Consider the following 24,402-nt stretch of genomic DNA (forward strand, 5'->3'; position numbering starts at 1 on the left):
AACTCACCACAAACAGTGTTAGTACGATCTCACGTAGGTATCGGTGTCAACCACTGAGGTGGTCGGCGACACCCTGCACACAGTCTAAAGCATGCGTCAAGACATGGGTATAATGAAGCCGACCAATCACAACAGGTCAGTTGCAACTTTACACGTTTTAGATAAGAAGGCAGTACCGCTACGCAGACCATCCCCAGCGCTTACTCTATATTTGCAGTTGCATGTGCTTAGCTCGTTATCAGCAGTCTCTCGTGGAAACCTACGAAGGAAAATCACGTGCGATGAAATTTAGATGAAAAATCCCTGACCTCACAGCTCCAAGTGCCACTCTGCCTCGGGCAAGTGACACGATCGATTCGTGCTGCTTACACAGACGCTGAAGTAGTTCAGGTTTCTTTGAATTCATAGAAATATATACTCATCGAAACGTAGACGTTAATGATATGCTAACCAATTATGAATGTTTTCAGTTGGAGTATCCCAAAAGCAAAGCACCTTGGTCACAAAATAGTGCCTCACATTCAGAATTTACTCAGCGACATATTTGCAAGAATGACTCTATGAATTTTTTTAGGTAACTACCGTGTGTTGCAAATGATAACTGCTGTTTCTTGTACTTATGTCCAATTTACTGGATACTATGGTACAGAGTTAATGGGGGCAAGATTTTAACTGCTGAGGGACGAATATCCTTACAGTGCAGTCATATTATCTGGTAATAGATGGCGATTGATGTGTTTAGTTTCAATAAATCACCGGGAGGTGGTAGTCCCCAATTTGAACTAATTAACACAGAAATCCAGAACATATTACGGATACACTTGCATCGTAACCTGCTCTGTTTTACACTAATATGACATATAGTTCTGCTCCCACGTACAATTGGTAGTATCACTGGACCAACAGATTCACTCCTACTATACGGAAGAGAACTGAAAACTGTACTGAATATACTAAATTCTGACATTGTTGGTGAATAGCAAGGCGGATTTAGGAAACACTACTCTAAATTAGATTATTATTTATATAACAGTCTATGGTTAAAGACCATACCATTTAGAAGAAAGAAAGCTTTTAATGCGCTTGCATATACAAAAAAGCATTTGGCATGTGAATATGAATAAGTTGTATCATCTTCTTATGGTTGGTTTGTTGTTTAACGCCGCACTCAGCAATATTTCAGCTATACGGCGGCGGCATCTTCTTATGGAGAATGGCATACATGGAAAGACTGAGCCGGGAAGGAACCCATGTCATAACTTTTATTGTTATACAGTTTTCAGACAAGGGTGTAAACTTGGCCTTATCATTTTCTCAACAGTCAATCACTTGTTAGAAAATATTATTTGAAATAATTGTCTGGAAAAGTGTTCCAATACTTGTGTATGGTAGTTAAGTATTAATCCACACTTGTCAAAGACAGCTGTCAATCATCCGGCCCCTATTTGTAGAACCTCTGGTATACCTTTGACCTCCTATATTAGGAAGACAACTGGTATACGTATGACACCCAAGTGTATAATAGACAACTAGCACACATCTGACAATGCATGCCTCAGCGTGTGTGTGTGTATGTGTGTGTGCGTGTGTGCGTGTCAAACATAACAACATGCCCTATTGCAAGTTAGATATATAAGTGGACTTGTAATGAAGTAATTCAATATGTTTTTTTCTGATGAGTCCATTTCTTACTGGATAACCGCCTGTTGCCGAAAATGGGTTATTAGGGACGTCACTTTGGGTTTACACCTAAAGTAAATCACATACGAAAAAGCTGCAGGACGAGAGCTGGTCCCTATCTTGACACTGCAATAAACGATGAACAAAACTGAGAACTGTTTGTTCAGTATTTTTATCAAGTAATTGTGAGTAAAAGCACTACAAATATGCGTATGCTCAGATATACGTGACCACACCAGGATTTGTCTCTTCTCCAATCAAAACATGGACTGATATGGGAGTGTAGTTTGATCCCTATTCAATTAGTGGTAATAGTTTCTGGGTTAATTAAAACAACACCACAGGAGACGAAACTGATATTCTTGGACACATCGTTATCTCAGAACAAGACTGATAGACACAACAATACACGCGTACGCTGTTGACGCCACGTTGTAATTGTAGTCCAGTGTGAGGCAGTTGTAGGCACTTGAATTTATACCAGTGCCAACACTGAAGTTCTGATAAAGGCGATAGGGGGTATGACGTACGTGCCCCAGATGAATTAAGTATTAATACAGTGACATAATTGTCCATGTTTTATAAAAGACAAAAGGTCAGTGAGAGACACAGACTGTCCATTTAGTGTCAGTACATACCACTGGTAAAATACATAACAGATACATCTCGTATCAAGTCACAAAAACTAGCGAAAGACATAAACTGCCCATCTTGTACCATGGGACTAGTTTGGTGAGAGACACAAACTGCCCTTCTTGTACCATGGGACTAATTTAGCGAGAGACACAAACTTTCCATCTTGTACCAATGAACACGACCAATGGGAAACGCACGCTGTCCGGGTTTTGTCAATGCCTTTGGCTGGTACCGGATACTTAGTGTTCATCAAGATCGTGTCACATTACGTGAGTGATGTCAGAGCAGATCTGACTCATGAAATACGATGAACACAGCGAGAGGTGTTTAACCTCAGCGAGATGGGACAAAGGTATGCTGTTGAAAGTCGACCGCAGTAACATCAAACCACAGCATGACTTTCGTGTGACATATTTAGCGTACATACTCACCATTAATACCTACTGTATAAAAGAGATGTGTACTCTTGATAGTACACGAAGTAAATATGCACATGGATTGTTTTACGCATGCTTCCAAGGCAGCCAAATACATCATCTATCCAAAGAAACTTTCTGTTACTTGCAGCACTGTCATATAGGTTGATGTTACATACATTATGATGAATATAACAGCAGAGGATTGCATTCGCCCACATATATCATACTGGTTCTATTCGCCATGCCTATACATTGACGCATAAACTTGGCAACCGTGAGATCTGATTTTACAATAAACCTTCCAAACAAACCCAGATACATCGTCCAGCTGTTATAAACACTGAAATTCCAAAGTATACTGCAGCCATCATGAGGCGCGACGAGACTGGTTCTGTACCAACTCTACGCTTGCCCTACAACGTAGCATGCTGTGTTCTACCGATGGGTTGCCTTTAGTGAATCTCCTTGAAGTTAATTAGTGAGTCTTTTCACTAGAAAAGACATAACACAATTCCCTGTACAACAGTTTGTAAAGCCGACAATATCCTACAAATCATCTTACCATATGAACATACATCAATGTATTCATTATAACATACATACTGCGAAGGTTTGTGGAAATTTAGAACGACATTTAATACTAAGATTGGAAAGGGGGAAAGTGAGGATTAAATCTTTGTGTCGTTTACTGTTTTTGCCGGTAATTTGCCCTTAAGCCAGCGCACTTCAGGCAAACTGTCATTTTGCCAAACGATACTTCCTGCGAAAGTCATAAATGCATATAGTTTGATGCTGCCTGCTGGATGGGAAGGAGAACCTTGTGAGTTCCTTGCTGATTCTAATACAGATCTACTGCCCGTTACTCCGTTCACTGACCAAGTCCCTGGTTCTGATAGACGTATGTATTCTGTTGCAGAGGCACCTGTTGATCACTAAACAGAAGGACATAAGTGTAGCCAACTACTGCTTCACAAGCAGTGCATGGAATTCCACCGATGAAGAAAATCTTCAGTATATCACTGCATGGGATATCCCTGACGCAAAACATGCCTGTATCTCATTTTATGGAATGTCACTGACGTATAACGACCCTGTGTCTATCTGCATGTAATGCGACTAACGTCAAACATTCCTCTATCTCACTGCATGGAATACCATTAACGAATAACATTCCTGTATCTCACTGCATGGAATATTACTGACGCATAACATTCCTGTTATCCCACTGCATGGAATATTACTGACATATAACATCCCTGTATCTCACTGCATAGACTATTACTGACACATAACATTCCTGTATCTAACTGCATAGAATATTACTGACATATAAAATTCCTGTATCTAACTGCATGGAATATTACTGACGCATAACATTCCTGGATCTCACTGCATAGAATATTACTGATGTAAAAACATTCCTATGTCTCACTGCATAGAATATTACTGACAAATAACATTCCTGTATCTCACTGCATAGAATACTCCTGACGTAATAACATTCCTGTATCTCACTGCACAGAATATTACTGACGTAAAACATCCCCGTGCCCCCTGCATAGAATATTAATAGACTACGACATTATTCTATCTCTGTGCATGGAATGCCACTACCTGTATGCCATTGCATGAATCCCACTGACATTCCACTATCTGACGGCACCGAATATCACTTACGTTAAACACTTCAGTATTTCATTTTATGGACTATCTTGGAGAACAAAGTAAACAAAATACAGACTAACTTACACAAATTGATGTTATATGCAGTATTACATCAATTTGGATGTTCACTATTACGTTATTTCTTATGATTCTTTTGCAAGCAGTTTTCTGAGTTATATAACTTGGCGTATACCTGTATATCACTGAATAGAATACAACGGATGGAAGCATTAGCCCATATATTACAACAATGATTACAACTGAAGGATTAACTTCAATATATATTTGCATGGAATACTATTGAATTCCTATACCTCACTGCATGGATTTGCAACTAAAGTAAAAAAATATACCTTTTTTCACTATATGGAATATATTTGAAAACAAATTATATCTGTATCGACTCTTTTAAATAGCTTCTTTTAGAAATCAGATTCCTCCCAACACAATAATGGGATATATGCATTCCTTTACAGAAGTGCCAAGAGCACTACTTTTAGTCTGCCACAGCACTTTCACCACTGAAGCATCAAACATACTCGACTAGTGTCATATGATTAACTATTGATACCAGCATGGCACTGATTTCAATTCAGCGGTATAACACACACAAACACCTGGTGAGAAATCACCGCAAGGTATTATTTTTGTTCCATATTGAACAATTATAGCACAGTAGGAGCCAATTATAGATCATTGGTTACGCTTTACATCACAGCTGGAAACGAGAAGCCAAAATGGAAATGTGCTTTCAGTATTTAAAACAGTTTTGAATGGTACTTTAGGTTGGTCTAAAAACTATTAGAACAGTTCTTGTCTTCAGACATACATTTTGGTCAACCGATTGTGATGTGAATTTCAGGTGTACGTCATGCGTGTTCATGTGTGGGAAAAGTAAACCTGACTTGTAAAAAAGGTTAATGACGATTAAGCTCTGTCCAGTACGGGAAAGTGTACAAGTCCTACTCCGCATTAACCACCATGGTCGTATATTACCAAAACAAAAGATATGTTTCAGTGGCATTTTAGAAGTTGGGACGTGCAATATTGAACAAGCTTTATGGATAACAACTTCTTTATTTCGTGAGTGCGACGTTTCGATACAGATTCTTGTACCGTTGTCAAGCAGGAATGATACACGAAGAGGAGGAAATGTTTAAAACACATACAACTGAATGTTTTACAAACTTTCTTAACAGTATGGAAAAACACATCAGGCCATTGAAATGTAATTATTACGTTCTTTAACGTCCGATACATTCTGTTACAAATGGCACATATCTTATTCAAATTGTCAATATGGAAATCCACCTGCCACTTAATGTCAACGATTTGCACGTGCAAGCCGCTCTATCCATGGAAAGTGGAGGACAATACACATACATGCATTGATGCTTTTTCACTGTCGTTTACTGTTCAGGTACCTGTTTGAAATCACAGCTTAAAATGAGACGGCTTTTTTACACTTGCTGAAAGGGGTCAGCCTTATAGGCCTTTAGGAATCTGGTCAAACCCAGCGGCAGGTTGCTGTCCGCTTTCATGTGAGTCAGAGTGATATTAGTAGACTGTGGCATGTTTTAAAACCAATGGGTCCGCGGAATATGCACGTCGACCAGGTCGCCGCAGGGCCACAACAGTCAAAGCAAAAACTGATTCCTCAACGCAGCATATCTTCACACAGAACACTTCAATGTTAACAGTGTAAGGATATCCAAGAGCACCGTTCGTCGGCGTTTAAGGGCAGCCGTTCATGGTGACCTGCAGTTCGTACACCACTGACACAACGTCACATTCAGGCGCGTTTGAGATGGAGTTGACATCATGGCCGCTGGAATCAATGTTAATGGTCTCGTGTGCTCTTCTCAGATGAAAGCAGACTCAGTTTGTCCTTCTATGATGGTCGGCAGAGGATTTATCGTCGCAATGGAGTGCGAATCACAGATGCAAGTGGGACCACGCATACCCGAGTTGGCGTGGGGTCGATCATGGTTTAGGCAGGGATATGTATTACTGGACGCACTCCACTGCGCGTGGTCGACGGTAATCTTACCGGACAGCGTTATCGGGACGAGATTCTGGCTCCTGTAGCAGTACCATTTCTGCAAGCTATGCGTGACTTTCATGGTCGACCTTCTTCACTGCAAGACGACAACGCTAATCCTGATAGGGCCAGGATTGTCACGGAATTCCTTAGGCAGCAGGGTGAGTGACCAGCATGCTCGCCAGACCTCAACCAAATTGAGCAAGCCTGGGATGAACTCGGTCGACGTGTGTACACACGTCACCCAGCACCAGTGGATCTCCCAGGAGTCCTCAGAGCTTTAGTAGAGGAATGGAACGCGATTCCGCAAGCTTTTTTTATGTACTTGATAAGGAGCATGAGAACAAGGCGCACCTGTGTCTTGGACGCGCGAGGAGGTGTCACCCATTTTGTTTTGGGGCGGTAGACATGTGCTAAGGGGTCAGCAATTTTGTGGTGTGTGTGTTTAGATACCCCGTTTAGTATCCTAATGCAAAATATAATCGCAACACCCATCTCACATTAGCACCGCTGGATGGATGGATGGACGGACGGTAGTCGCTGTTCCGCTATAAAGGCCAAAATAGACTACGACGAGTCGTGGTCATTAGCCATGTCTCTTGTACTTCGTATCTACCAATTCCATGCATCCATTTCAGAGGGCGGGTCTATGAACTTATCTTCACTATGTTCACTGCATGCATGGCCAGTTAACTCAACAATATATCCAAATCAAATACGTTAGGGAACAACTACAGCATAAGTGGCAGGTAAACTGTGTTTTCTTTGTCAGTCACGGTGTCCTTTTCCAATACTAGCATCGATAAAGATCTCAAGACCCTGATAAAGACAATTCTTTCAACACCAATGATGAATTACACATCAAAGTGGAACTTCTGCAATCGGCACGGTGGTTCTTGACAAGTGAATAGGTGATTGACGAGTTCCTTACAGAGGCACTAGTGGGATATACATGGCTCGCATTGGCTGCTGGCAACTGAAACCTGCTTCGACGTCTTTTGGTTTGCAGACAGGTAGGGGGGTTCACATGTACTAGGGGGGGTCAGAAATTTTGTATTGAAGTAAAGCTTCCCGGCAGCCGATCAACGGTTTCCAAAGTTTATAGGGCATTTGTTTTCGAAAACATTGATTTGTAGCAGTGGACGCGTTAACACTTCGCTGTGAAAACTTCAGTAGTCCTATATTGGGATTGAACCCGTTTGCAAACTGAAAACGTCTCAAGCCCACAAAACAATGTAAATACAGTTGGTTGATATTGAATATGCCAGTACAGAGTGTTCTCGGACAAAACGGGTAGGCGACATTGCAAAACATAGGTACTTGGCATTGCACATTAGGGACTTGATGTTTAACATTTCGCAATTTGACACTAAACATGGGGGTACTTGGCACTGGAAATACCTGAAATGGTATATACTGGTATTGGGCATTGAACATTAGCTACTAGACGTTTAACATAGGGTTACTTCATACTGAGCATACGGCTACTTGACGCACCTTCACAGTAGTAATAATGATTAATAATAGGAATAGTTGACAAAACACCAAGTTCTACTCACATTGCATGTAAATGTCCTTTAGTATATGGTAACTGACGTAAAGCATACTCTCCTGCACACGGCGACCTTTATTCCACGACCCGTTCTTTCCAGTATCATCTTGTGAATTTTCACAATACATCTTTCATTAGTATATATTGCATGGCTGCAGCTAATTCCTTGTGTAAACATAGTATAGTATATTGGTGAACACATTTATGTAATGGCAGATGATAGAAGCATGCGCCTAGTCACTTATATTACCTAGTCTAAATATCTTCACACTAAGTTCCACACTTGTTCGATTTATATGTAGCCGTTATTGAAAAGGTTACAACTGATCCTAAAGCTTCAAAATATAGCAACTTCCACACCACTGCTTACATAAAATAGTAAAACGCCCCTAACACCTGATTACTGTTAAAACACAATGCTATGAACTTCAACCAATTTGTAACAGAACAAATGAAGCACAATGACAGCATTGTTCAACGATACACGTACCATTGCCAAACACAATTACAGCATTGTTCAACGATACATGTACCATTGCCATACAACAAAGCAGAAACCGTGTATCAGGAAAATATTGTGCTCATATCATTAAAAATATAATTAAACTTTCGATCAGGGCAATGAGTAGCAAAGGTATATCTATTTTGTGAAAGTCCTGCAAATACTACATCATCAAATAAGTACTAATTACTTCTACTACATGACTTGCGATCTACTCTATATGATCTCACACAATCCTGACATGGAGAAATCAAAACATAATTATCAAAAATATAAACGTCAATGCATAAAACAAATACCACATCTATAACTTAATATCTCATTTGCAAACAGTTTGTATCATAGGATATTAGAAACATACATAGGTTTCGTGTTGAGTTTTTAGGCCATCAGGTATTCATGTCCAACCACTTTATAGACCACAACAGACTTGTGTGTACACACGATGGCTTTATAGACAACAGACTTGTGTGTACACACGATGGCTTTATAGACCACAACAGCCTTGTGTGTACACACACTGGCTTTATAGACCACAATAGACTTGTGTGTACACACGATGGCTTTATAGACCACAATGGACTTGTGTGTACACACAATGGCTTTATAGACCACAACAGACTTGTCTTTACACACGATGGCTTTATAGACCACAATGGACTTGTGTGTACACACGATGGCTTTATAGACCACAACAGCCTTGTGTGTACACACACTGGCTTTATAGACCACAATAGACTTGTGTGTACACACACTGGCTTTATAGACCACAATAGACTTGTGTGTACACACGATGGCTTTATAGACCACAACAGACTTGTGTGTACACACAATGGCTTTATAGACCACAACAGACTTGTGTGTACACACGATGGTTTTATAGACCACAACAGACTTGTGTGTACACACACTGGCTTTATAGACCACAATAGACTTGTGTGTACACACGATGGCTTTATAGACCACAACAGACTTGTCTTTACACACGATGGTTTTATAGACCACAACAGACTTGTGTGTACACACGATGGCTTTATAGACCACAATAGACTTGTGTGTACACACGATGGCTTTATAGACCACAACAGACTTGTGTGTACACACGATGGCTTTATAGACCACAACAGACTTCAGTGTACACACGATGGCTTTATAGACCACAACAGACTTGTGTGTACACACGATGGCTTTGTGTGTACTGGGTAATACTGACCCTTGTTCAGGTGGTAACTGATCCTTGTACTGGGAATTACTGATCTATTACAGGGAAAACTGATCCTGTGCAGGTAGTAACTGATCCTTGTACTGGGAATTACTGATCCTTGTGCAGGTAGTAACTGATCCTTGTGCAGGTAGTAACTGGTCCTTGTGCAGGGATAACTGATCCTTGTACTGGGAACTACTGATCTATTACAGGGATTACTGATCCTTCTGCAGGTAGTAAGTGGTCCTTGTGCAGGGATAACTGATCCTTGTACTGGGAATTACTGATCTATTACAGGGATAACTGATCCTGTGCAGGTAGTAACTGATCCTTGTACTTGGGATTACTGATCCTTGTGCAGGTAGTAACTGGTCCTTGTGCAGGTAGTTAGTGGTCCTTGTGCAGGGATAACTGATCCTTGTACTGGGAATTACTGATCTATTACAGGGATAACTGATCCTGTGCAGGTAGTAACTGATCATTGTACTGGGGATTACTGATCCATGTGCAGGTAGTAACTGATCCTTGTGCAGGGATAACTGATCATTGTACTGGGGATAACTGATCTTTGCGTAGGGAGCAACTGATCACTGTGCAGGGGATCACTTATCCTTGCACGGGGATTACTGGTCAATGTGAATGTATCCTGATAGCTGATAGCTGAGTAGGGGGTAATGTATCCTTGTACATCTTGCAGGGAGTAGATGGTCCATATGCAGGTAGTAGCTGATAGTTGGGTAGGGGTAATGTATCCTTGTACATCTTGCAGGGAGTGGACGATCCATGTGCAGGGAGTAGCTGATAATTGGGTAGGGGTAATGTATCCTTGTACATCTTGCAGGGAGTAGACGATCCATGCGCAGGGAGTAGCTGATAATTGGGTAGGGGTAATGTATCCTTGTACATCTTGCAGGGAGTAGACGATCCATGTGCAGGGAGAAGCTGATAGTTGGGTAGGGGTAATGTATCCTTGTACATCTTGCAGGGAGTAGACGATCCATATGCAGGTAGTAGCTGATAGTTGGGTATGGGTTATGTATCCTTGTACATCTTGCAGGGAGTGGACGATCCATGTGAAGGGTGTAGCTGATAGTTGGGTAGGGAATAATGTATCCTTGTACATCTTGCAGGGAGTAGACGATCCATGTGCAGGAAGTAGCTGATAGCTGGGTAGAGGGTAATGTATCCTTGTACATCTTGCAGGAGTGGACGATCCATGTGCAGGAGTAGCTGATAGCTGGGTAGAGGGTAATGTATCCTTGTACATCTTGCAGGAGTAGACGATCCATATGCAGGGAGTAGCTGATAGCTGGGTAGAGGGTAATGTATCCTTGTACATGTTGCAGGGAGTAGACGATCCATGTGCAGGGAGTAGCTGATAGCTGGGTAGAGGGTAATGTATCCTTGTACATCTTGCATGGAGTGGACGATCCATGTGCAGGGAGTAGCTGATAATTGGGTAGGGTAATGTATCCTTGTACATCTTGCAGGGAGTAGACGATCCATGTGCAGGAGTAGCTGATAGCTGGGTAGAGGGTAATGTATCCTTGTACATGTTGCAGGAGTAGACGATCCATGTGCAGGGAGTAGCTGATAGTTGGGTAGGGGTAATGTACCCTTGTACATGTTGCAGGAGTAGACGATCCATATGCAGGTAGTAGCTGATAGTTGGGTAGGGGTAATGTATCCTTGTACATCTTGCAGGAGTAGACGATCCATGTGCAGGAAGTAGCTGATAGCTGGGTAGAGGGTAATGTATCCTTGTACATGTTGCAGGGAGTAGACGATCCATGTGCAGGGAGTAGCTGATAGCAGGGTAGAGGGTAATGTATCCTTGTACATCTTGCAGGGAGTGGACGATCCATATGCAGGGAGTAGCTGATAGTTGGGTAGGGGTAATGTATCCTTGTACATCTTGCAGGAGTGGACGATCCATGTGCAGGGAGTAGCTGATAATTGGGTAGGGGTAATGTATCCTTGTACATCTTGCAGGGAGTAGACGATCCATGTGCAGGGAGTAGCTGATAGCTGGGTAGAGGGTAATGTATCCTTGTACATCTTGCAGGGAGTAGACGATCCATATGCAGGTATTAGCTGATAGTTGGGTAGGGGTTATGTATCCTTGTACATCTTGCAGGGAGTGGACGATCCATGTGAAGGGTGTAGCTGATAGTTGGGTAGGGAATAATGTATCCTTGTACATCTTGCAGGGAGTAGACGATCCATGTGCAGGAAGTAGCTGATAGCTGGGTAGAGGGTAATGTATCCTTGTACATCTTGCAGGGAGTGGACGATCCATGTGCAGGGAGTAGCTGATAGCTGGGTAGAGGGTAATGTATCCTTGTACATCTTGCAGGGAGTAGACGATCCATATGCAGGGAGTAGCTGATAGCTGGGTAGAGGGTAATGTATCCTTGTACATGTTGCAGGGAGTAGACGATCCATGTGCAGGGAGTAGCTGATAGCTGGGTAGAGGGTAATGTATCCTTGTACATCTTGCATGGAGTGGACGATCCATGTGCAGGGAGTAGCTGATAATTGGGTAGGGGTAATGCATCCTTGTACATCTTGCAGGGAGTAGACGATCCATGTGCAGGGAGTAGCTGATAGCAGGGTAGAGGGTAATGTATCCTTGTACATGTTGCAGGGAGTAGACGATCCATGTGCAGGGAGTAGCTGATAGTTGGGTAGGGGGTAATGTACCCTTGTACATGTTGCAGGGAGAAGACGATCCATATGCAGGTAGTAGCTGATAGTTGGGTAGGGGTAATGTATCCTTTTACATCTTGCAGGGAGTAGACGATCCATGTGCAGGAAGTAGCTGATAGCTGGGTAGTGGGTAATGTATCCTTGTACATGTTGCAGGGAGTAGACGATCCATGTGCAGGGAGTAGCTGATAGCTGGGTAGAGGGTAATGTATCCTTGTACATCTTGCAGGGAGTGGACGATCCATATGCAGGGAGTAGCTGATAGTTGGGTAGGGGGTAATGTATCCTTGTACATCTTGCAGGGAGTGGACGATCCATGTGCAGGGAGTAGCTGATAATTGGGTAGGGGTAATGTATCCTTGTACATCTTGCAGGGAGTAGACGATCCATGTGCAGGGAGTAGCTGATAGCTGGGTAGAGGGTAATGTATCCTTGTACATCTTGCAGGGAGTAGACGATCCATGTGCAGGGAGTAGCTGATAGTTGAGTAGGGGGTAATGTATCCTTGTACATGTTGCAGGGAGTAGACGATCCATATGCAGGTAGTAGCTGATAGTTGGGTAGGGGTAATGTATCCTTGTACATCTTGCAGGGAGTAGACGATCCATGTGCAGGAAGTAGCTGATAGCTGGGTAGAGGGTAATGTATCCTTGTACATCTTGCAGGGAGTGGACGAGCCATGTGCAGGGAGTAGCTGATAGCTGGGTAGAGGGTAATGTATCCTTGTACATGTTGCAGGGAGTAGACGATCCATGTGCAGGGAGTAGCTGATAGCTGGGTAGAGGGTAATGTATCCTTGTACATCTTGCATGGAGTGGACGATCCATGTGCAGGGAGTAGCTGATAATTGGGTAGGGGTAATGTATCCTTGTACATCTTGCAGGGAGTAGACGATCCATGTGCAGGGAGTAGCTGATAGCAGGGTAGAGGGTAATGTATCCTTGTACATGTTGCAGGGAGTAGACGATCCATGTGCAGGGAGTAGCTGATAGTTGGGTAGGGGTAATGTATCCTTGTACATGTTGCAGGGAGTAGACGATCCATATGCAGGTAGTAGCTGATAGTTGGGTAGGGGTAATGTATCCTTGTACATCTTGCAGGAGGAGTAGACGATCCATGTGCAGGGAGTAGCTGATAGCTGCAGGGGGTAGCTGGGTAGAGGGTAATGTATCCTTGTACATCTTGCAGGGAGTGGACGATCCATGTGCAGGGAGTAGCTGATAGCTGGGTAGAGGGTAATGTATCCTTGTACATCTTGCAGGGAGTAGACGATCCATGTGCAGGGAGTAGCTGATAGCTGGGTAGAGGGTAATGTATCCTTGTACATCTTGCAGGGAGTGGACGATCCATGTTCAGGGAGTAGCTGATCCTTGGGTATGGGGTAATCGTTCATAACTTGTATGGGTTTTCTCAAAGTTGGGTATGATTAACACTCGGAAGTAATTGACCTTGGATATCCACGATAATTAAAATGGAGATTATGAGGGTAGTGAGTATTCTTTTCAAATTAAAAGCGGATAGGTTTCTGTTTGTTTGGGTGTTCATTTCATTCATATATTTCTAAATGGAGTTGTAATAAAACACTTCACTATTTCAGATTGGCAATATTCCCTTCACCATGTTCGTCTGAGCCTGCTGGAATGGAGAAAAATGCTGATGAAGTTGGTGCATTGCCTGCAGTCGTGCACCGATGGACCTGTAAACGGACATTACAAATTTCCGAAAGTCAACCTCTAAGCACTACATTCATATGCCGAGAGGGTTCACTCATAAATATCAAAGATCGTAGACTCCGAAACTGATCTACAACATTCCATCTGGTTTTCTAGTTCATGATCACTAACAGAGCTATTGCAAGTAAACAAGGCACATAAAGAAATAAAACTGTGCATACAAAAATTTAAAATCTAAATTTATCAAACCTGTGTGGACACATAAGGATTTAAACTCAGAGATTAGTGACATGTATCCAACATGCATGCACGTGCCACGATCCGTGACGTCAGTGGGTTCGTCCTTGAGACGTGCAATGCGTTGTTCCACGTGCATTCCGGGAAAGAGAAACAGAGCAAATGAATGCCACACAATGCTATCACTTTGGAAAGCTCAACCCCTGCCCTTGCGATCGTTCAAAAAATTAAACGGCTATTGAAACGCATAGCATGCCAAGGCTCACGTCTGCACAACGTCATGAGGCCATTGGGATGGTCCGTGGGGGAATGTTTCAACGACAAGTGGCTGCACATTTCCACTGCCACCGGAACACCATTTCTGCACTGGTGAGACGCTACCAGAACACAAATGACGTCATCGATCGGCCACGTTCTGGACGTCCACGTGTAACAACGCCAAGACAGGACAGATGCATAAGGGTGACCCATCTTCGCCACAGGTTTCAGACTGCAGTGATGACTGCCAGAACCATCCCAGGACTTCGCCGTATCCACCCCAACACAGTTCGACAACGTTTACGTCATCACGGGATCAGACCACGACGTCCCGCCATACGGCCTATCCTGACACAACGTCATCGACAAGCTCGCCGAATGTGGTGCCGAAATCATGTCCGCAGACCCTTGTTTTGGTGGAGAAATGTTGTTTTTACAGATGAGTCCAGGTTTAACATTTCCCATAGTGATGGACGTCAACGTGCCTATAGACGCGTGGGAAAACGTTATGCACAGGCCTGTGTCTTGGAGAGGAATCGCTTTGGTGGTGGTTCCGTGATGATTTGGGTAGGCATAACAGCACGCCAAAGAAGTCCTTTGGTGATTGTTCAGGGCAACTTAACTGGTGTGGGCTACAGGGATCAGATTCTTCGACCTGTGTCAATTCCTTTTCTGCAACGTCATGGCCCTGGGTTAACATTCCAACAGGACAATGCCCGCCCTCATACGGCAAGGGTTGCTATGGATTTCTTGCAACACCACAACGTTGACTTACTGCCTTGGCCTGCAAATTCACCGGATCTCTCCCCGATAGAGCATGTTTGGGACGAGATGGATCGACGTCTACGCCGTCTTCCTCATCCGCCAGATAACGTCCTTGACCTTGCAACAGAACTTGAGAGAATCTGGCGTGACATCCCACAAGCCTTCCTTGCACGCTTGATAGGCTCTATGCGTCGTCGATGCACTGGTGTTCTCAATGCCGATGGTGGACATACCCGTTATTGAGCTTGTGACATGGTCGTTTGACCCCTGTCCCGCTTGTGGACTCGTCATTGTCATTGTGATTGACTTTTCAATTGAAATTCTCCCGACTTGTTATGGTCTCATGATCCCTCCATTAAAGTTTATATGTACCTTTGACATTGTTATCGTACTTATGAACTGAGATCATATTTTGACAATGCACAGTTTCTTTATGTGGCTAGTATATAATTAATATTGCGGAACTGTGCAATCACGAAAGTTACTGAAGTTCAGAAGGCCATCTACTGAACAGATATTACACTACGATGATTATTTTTGGTAACGACACTGATTGTGTTTAAAAATAGGTTTACCGTCATGTCATAAGGTATTTGTTTTTAACGTCATTTATTTTTAAACGCTCACAGTCGACAAAAAATTACAAATAATGATAATTGGAGGAATCGAGAGATAGATCTCGTCGGAGATAACAAACTGTAGTGATGTACGCCGACCACAAAGGTTTGCCAACAAGCAGGTAGCATAGATATGGGCAGAGCTGAACAGTCCAACACCATACATGGACACTGCGGAAATTTGGTGATAGATTATTATGCAAAGATGTCCAAAAGAAAGTACACCATATAGTTTGTTTGTTCATTTCACTGTATAAAAAAGACATAGATTTGAAATCGTGGTGAAACATGTCGCACAAATACAACCAAGGAAATAAAGCCTGAGAGAATTTCCTCGGAGTTGACGTCTACATTCGTACAACGGAATACACGTGCAAAAGTGTTATAAAAGCTGCTGAGAGCACACATAACACAGGAAATGAAAGCACTTATTGAACAGCGCACCACAGAAAGAGTATGGAATAGGAGGGAGCCAGGCATGCCCACATTATCATGCAATACTACTGCGCAGAGGAATCGGGATGAGGTTTTGCAAGCCCTCTACCCAACAACAGCGTGTATACATCTATATACCACACTTCTCCAGATCCTAACATCTGCTCAAATGCGGTTCATTTGACCGGCGGATACGGATCCTTTCCAATTATCATCCTCAACCCGTGTATCAGATACAACCATGCATGCTTTTTACCTGAATCTAATGGTTTTATGGTGACATGGAGACAACATTGCTATATAAAAACGACCAACAATATATATATATGCACGAGATTGACATACTCAACGGTGTGTGTGTGGTTGAAGGGGGATAGCCAGGGACACACACTAAGTTTGTATTACAATGACATTACTGTAGGATCTTAAGTCACACTGAACAGTCATTGAAAACTGTACAAAAATATAAAAGAACACGTTGTAAATTAATAATATCATAGTGAATACTGAATAGAACTTTCCCTAAAACAAACCCGACAGAATGAGAGCAGTCCAAGAAATAGGGGCCTTTGTCAGCTTCCGATTTACATTACCATGATGGAACAGGAATCAACTTTATTTATCTCGTTCATTTAGAGGAATAAATGTATGCATGTGTTGTAGCTTGACGTAGCTATTGCTGTAAACGGAGAAACCGAACAAATGCGTGCAGTGAGTTTGTACACGTTCATTTAACCAGACGGGAGCTCTGTGCCTTCCAACCAAACACTCAAGTGCTATGTCTTTCTCACAACCGTGCCCGATCCCTATGACAGAGACTCCTGATCCACGATTTAAACAACAAATGTTCAGTTAGCTAGATCCTGTCTTCTTACAATTTTCCCGTTACGCACTCTGAGACGAGCTGATTGCCCAACCCTGAATACAGACAGATGGTTTACTCTTCGTGTGCATGTTGGCCGTGTTTGTCAAATTAAAGGAAACTGGATTTGTGCCAGCCGATTATGATGCAGCTTAAAGATAACATCAGCACGAAACACATCCAATCTGCACCTCCAAAGCGAACTTCCCTCCCTGATTAAATCAATATTTCAGCCAATAGCCGTCGTCTAAATGATTGCAAATATACTCTACACACAGAGTCAGCGATATTCGAAAATAATAAAGATGATTACAGAAATACATGTCGGTGTTGCATTTTAAGGTGCACACAGCCGAATATACGACAGAAATTAACGTTTGCGATAATTTGACCACTAAAGGGTTATATTTCCACCATTTTTCAAACATTTAGCTCGTGCAATATTGTAAGATGCACACTACTGAAATAACCTGACAGATTTGTTTAGTGTAATATGAAAATCTGAGATGACTTGATCAATAGTGGGTCATATCTCAACGATGTATGAGTTATTTAGGTCGTCGGTTAAGACACGTGCACACGTAAAGTTATAGTCTTGAAAACAAAACGTCGACCAGAATGGTCCGCAAACGGCAGGACAAAAGGTGCCAGAATGTGCTGTCCAGGACAAAATGCAATGCATATGTATTGATCCCGCTCTGTATAATCAAATACACACCCAAAACCCTGTTATGCTGTCCAATGTTGACTCTCATTCGTTAGGACACCTCACAACGCAAAAACGTGAATAGTTTATTGTTGCCAACCTCTGTACTGTGAGGAACACAAAATTTCGGAGTATATTCATCACAGAAGTTAACATCCACGAACTTTCCTCCTTATGTGTATCGCTTCTAAGTGTCATTCCTATTCTTCGTGACACGTCTGCGTCTGTCCGCAATGTCCAGGATGAAGTGGACACATCCGATAACTTAACACGATTCCGCCAGTTTCCACGCTCTAGACAAGAGTAGAGTCTGGTCTGTATATTTGATAACGGTGTTACAACACGTGATTAACTGCTTAAAGACGGGTTCCAAGCTTCCAGTCTGTAAACAAGTAGTCCGTAAACAAGTAGTCTGTGAACAGCAAAGCAACAATTTGATCGACTAACTGTTTAGGGTCGATTACTTAAACCCTGGACGCCATCTGAGGACCAACCATTAACATATATATCTACAGAAACCTGTTTCTGCGTCTGCAAATCACAGACTGAAACACATGGAACATATTGCATATATATCTCTTTTTTACCAACTTAGGGCACGTCAATAGTCCTTAGGCTTCTGCAAATTGTTTTCTCGGCATTCCTTATATGATCTCAAATAGTGTTTGAGAGATTAGAGAGCTTACGCGGTACTGTGGGCAGTGGAAATCAACACTACTAAAAGCCAAGTGCGATTTAAGTTTCTAAATCAAGAATGACACGATTTTCACGTGCTGGGAGGAATCGCATGGTGTATGTGCAATGCTGCGGGTGTGTAGGAGTTGTTGTCTCTGACCGATCCTAACGTTTACTTTCATGACCCATACTTATTTGAATGAGAATATATCAAGTGTCTGTGTCAGATGTAATAAAACCAAAGTTGCATGTGTGTACCATTTACTTTGTTTGCTATGTATGTGGCAAACAGAATTGAGTGAGTGAAGAATTTACAACATTATTTCAAATACATGTAAACATTATTTCGCCGTATCAACGGGAAACACAAACAAAAAGTCATCATGTCTTGTGATGTTTCATCTCACATTTCACTGAAGGGTACAGGTATGTTTTGACTTCCTATAATATCAATAGAATCCGAGCTATAATGGTATAGTAGAACTAACGTAGGGTAGGTAACTGGCACTAGATACAGATGTCCAGAAATTAGTTCATTCGAAATTGGTCCATTCGAAACCTTCTGCAGTTTTATGCATTACAGCAAATGATCACTGGGATGGTATGTTCGAACAAAGGAGTGAACATCGAGAAATCTTAATACTTGACGAAATTTAGTAACTTTTATTACTGCATTCGCGACAAGGTTTCGCAAAACAGGCAAATAGCACTATTGACGTCAGGCAATAACGGTGATCTAAGCGCACTTCATCTCACTGCGGGATATCCCAATGAGGCCTAAAATAGATACTCAGCTTCTTGCAGAAAATATCATAATGACAAAACCACCATTTTGACATCAACTCAACAGTCAAATTTCTATCAACGCGTATCAATGTCACAATACATGACGTACATGTAGATTCCACTGCGGAATCCTTCTTGAATACAATATAGTTGTATTTTGAGCCCTGTCACTAGAATGTAAGGAGTGTACTTAACGGTGTTTTTTCTCATCTTTAAATATCAATCCTAAACACCCACAAACATAAACTGCATGTTCATTAAATATCCCCCTTATGATATCATATCAGCGGTTTTCCGTAATTAGCTCGAATGGAAACCTGGGTACGAACAGCCTTTATTGAGATAAACATACGAGAGAGGAAAAAAAAAATACAAAAGAAAAAGATGAAGATGGATTTACATACGACAGTTCATATGTCGTTGCTAAACCTTTACTAAAACCAGCCGCCACTTTCAAAAGCGGACACACTTAACAAACTTTCTGACAATGTCTGGGAATAAACATCTCACGGACATATATCAAGTGTCTAGCGTTTTTTAAGAGACGTGGGTTTTTTTGCCCAGAAGTGAACCCACAACTCTCGTGAAGGGTTTTCAGAAGTGTGTATTGTGATTAAACACTAAGTACCGACATAACAGAGTGAAAACAGTTCATACGGAGAACTTAAGGTACTGTACGTAGTCTTTCATGGTAGTTAGTAAATGGTGTACTTCCTGTGACCTCCATAGCAAGCTGCACACCATAAACACAAGGATCTGCACGAGATATCAACAGTAGACTGTACACCATATAAACAGGGAACTGCACGTGACATTAACAGTAGACTGCACACCATAGACACAAGGAACTGCACCTGACATCAACAGTAGACTGCACACCATAAACACAGGGAACTGCACGAGATATCAACAGCAAACTGCACACCATATAAACAGGGACGATGCATCAACAGTAGACTGCACACCATAGACACAGGGAACTGGACGTGACATCAACAGTGGACTGTACACCATAAACACAAGGAACTGGACCTGACATCAACAGTAGACTGCACACCATAGACACAGGGAACTGCACCTGAAATCAACAGTAGACTGCACACCAGAGACACAGGGAACTGCACCTGACATCAACAATAGACTGTACACCATAAACACAGGGAACTGCACGAGATATCAACAGCAAACTGCACACCATAAACACAAGGAACTGCACGTGACATCAACAATAGACTGCACATCATAGACATGGGGAACTGCACGACATATCAACAGTAGACTGCACACCATAAACACAGGTATCTGCACGAGATATCAACAGTAAACTGCACACCATAAACACAAGGAACTGCACATGACATCAACAATAGACTGTACACCATAAAAACAGGGAACTGAACGTGACATCAACAGTAGACTGTACACCATAAACACAAGGAACTGCACCTGACATCAACAGTAGACTGTACACCATAACACAAGGGAACTGCACCATAACACAAGGAACTGCACGTGACATCAACAGTAGACTGTACACCATAGACACAGGGAACTGGACGAGGCATCAACAGTAGACTGCACACCATAGACACAGGGAACTGGACCAGGCATCAACAGTAGACTGCACACCATAGACACAGAGAACTGCACCTGACATCAACAGTAGACTGCACACCATAGACACAGGGAACTTCACCTGACATCAACAATGGACTGTACACCATAAACACAGGGAAGTGCACCTGAAATCAACAGTAGACTGCACACCATGGACACAAGGAACTGCACGTGACATCAACAGTAGACTGCACACCATAGACACAGGGAACTTCACCTGACATCAACAATGGACTGTACACCATAAACACAGGGAACTGCACCTGACATCAACAGTAGACTGCACACCATAGACACAGGGAACTGCACGTGACATCAACAGTAGACTGCACACCATAGACACAGGGAACTGCACCTGACATCAACAGTAGACTCCACACCATAGACACAGGGAACTGTACGTGACATCAACAGTAGACTGCACACCATAGACACAGGGAACTGGACGAGGCATCAACAATAGACTGTACATCATAAAAACAGGGAACTGCACCTGACATCAACAGTAGACTGCACACCATAAACACAGGGAACTGGATGAGGCATCAACAGTAGACTGTACACGATAGACAGAGGGAACTGCACCTGACATCAACAACAGACTGTACACCATAAACACAGGGAACTGCACGAGATATCAACAGCAAACTGCACACCATAAACACAAGGAACTGCACGTGACATCAACAGTAGACTGCACATCATAGACATGGGGAACTGCACGACATATCATCAGTAGACTGCACACCATAGACACACCATACTGCACACCATAAACACAAGGAACTGCACGTGACGTGACATCACACAGGAACTGTAGACTGCACACCATAAACACAGGGAACTGCACCTGAAATCAACAGTAGACTGCACACTACAGACACAGGGAACTGCACCTGACATCAACAGTAGACTGCACACCATAGACACAGGGAACTGTACGTGACATCAACAGTAGACTGCACACCATAGACACAGGGAACTGCACTAGATATCAACAGCAGACTGCACACCATAAACAGAAGGAACTGAACGAGATATCAACAGTAGACTGTACACAATAGACACAGGGGACAGCACCTGATATCAACAGTAGACTACACACCATAGACACAGGGAACTGTACGTGACATCAACAATAGATAGCACACCATAGACACTGGGAACTGCACGAGATATCAACAGTAGACTGTACACCATAACACAAGGAACTGCACCTGACATCAACAGTAGACTGCACACCATAAACACAATGAACTGCACGTGACATCAACAGTAGACTGTACACCATAGACACAGGGAACTGCACGAGATATTAACAGTAGACTGCACACCATAGACACAGGGAACTGCACTAGATATCAACAGTAGAATGCACACTATAAACACAGGGAACTGCACATGACATCAGCAGTAGACTGTACACCATAGACACAGGGAACTGCACGAGATATCCACAGTAGACTGCACACCACAGACACAGGGAACTGCACTAGATATCAACAGCAGACTGCACACCATAGACACAGGGAACTGGACGAGATATCAACAGTAGACTGCACACCATAAACACAAGGAACTGCACATTACATCAACAGTAGACTGCACACCATAAACACAAGGAACTGCACACGACATCAACAGTAGACTGCACACCATAAACACAGGGAACTGCACGTGACATCAACAGTAGACTGCACACCATAAACACAAGGAACTGAACGAGATATAAACAGTAGACTGCACACCATAGACACAGGGAACTGCGCGTGACATCAACAGTAGACTGCACACCATAAACACAAGGAACTGCACCTGACATCAACAGTAGACTGCACACCATTGACACAGGGAACAGCACTAGATATCAACAGTAGACTGCACACCATAACACAAGGAACTGTACCTGACATCAACAGCAGACTGCACACCATAAACACAAGGAACTGCACGAGATATCAACAGTGGACGGCACACCATAGACACGGTGAACTGCACCTGAAATCAACAGTAGACTGCACACCATAAACACTGGGAACTGCACGTGACATGAACAGTAGACTGTACACCATAGACACAGGGAACTGGACGAGGCATCAACAGTAGACTGCACACCATAGACACAGGGAACTGGACGAGGCATCAACAGTAGACTGCACACCATAGACACAGGGAACTGGACGAGGCATCAACAGTAGACTGCACACCATAAACACACTGGGAACTGGCACACCATAGGCATCAACAGTAGACTGCACACCATAAACACTGGGAACTGCACGTGACATCAACTAGACACCAATGACAGGGGATCACGTGAACAGTAGACTGCACACCATAACTGCACGAGATATCAGGGAGACTGTACATCATAACACAAGGAACTGCACGTGACATCAACAGTAGACTGCACACCATAGACACAGGGAACTGCACGAGATATCAACAGCAGACTGCACACCATAAACAACAAGGAACTGAACGAGATATCAACAGTGGACGGCACACCATAGACACGGTGAACTGCACCTGAAATCAACAGTAGACTGCACACCATAAACACTGGGAACTGCACGTGACATCAACAGTAGACTGTACACAATAGACACAGGGAACTGCACGTGACATCAACAGTAGACTGCACACTATAGACACTGGGAACTGCACGAGATATCAACAGTAGACTGCACACCATAAACACAAGGAACTGCACATGACATCAACAGTAGACTGCACACCATAAACACACAGTAGAACATAGACACAGGGAACTGCACGAGATATCAACAGTAGACTGCACCATGACACAGGACATCAACAGCAGACTGCACACCATAGACACAGGGAACTGCACGAGATATCAACAGTAGACTGTACACCATAGACACACAGTAGACTAAACACCATGACACAGGGAACTGCACGAGATATCAACAGTAGACTGCACACCATAAACACAGGAACTGCACATGACATCAACAGTAGACTGACATGACACACCATAGAACACAGTAGACTGGAACTGACACAGGAACTGCACATCAACAGTAGACTGCACACCATAACACATAAACAGCAAGGAACTGCACGAGATATCAACATCAGACTGCACACCATAGACACTGCACCTGACATCCAGCAGACTGCACACCAAACACAGGGAACTGCAGGAACTGCACAGGGAACTGCACATCAACAGTAGACTGCACACACACAGGGAACTGCACTAGATATCAACAGCAGACTGCACACCATAGACACAGGGAACTGGACGAGATATCAACAATAGACTGCACACCATAAACACAGGGAACTGCACCTGACATCAACAGTAGACTGCACACCATAAACACAAGGAACTGC

The 24,402-nt window shown here is 42.9% G+C and overlaps 1 protein-coding gene across 4 annotated transcripts in view; it reads right to left on the minus strand.

Annotated features, from left to right (window-relative positions):
* Window positions 1-24,402, minus strand: part of LOC124286831 (acetylcholinesterase-like) — a 130,549-nt gene that overhangs the window by 49,626 nt on the left and 56,521 nt on the right. The window contains exon 1 of one of the 4 annotated variants that reach the window (XM_046723272.1): window positions 8-79. The exons of the other annotated variants lie outside the window; for them this stretch is intronic. The gene's annotated coding sequence lies outside the window, so the exon portion shown is untranslated. Of the gene's footprint in view, window positions 1-7; window positions 80-24,402 lie in introns of those variants that run through there. 4 annotated transcript variants of the gene reach the window in all.

Source organism: Haliotis rubra, unplaced genomic scaffold (assembly GCF_003918875.1).
Source record: "Haliotis rubra isolate DU_JTF1 unplaced genomic scaffold, ASM391887v1 Scf392, whole genome shotgun sequence".
Lineage (NCBI taxonomy): Eukaryota > Metazoa > Mollusca > Gastropoda > Lepetellida > Haliotidae > Haliotis > Haliotis rubra.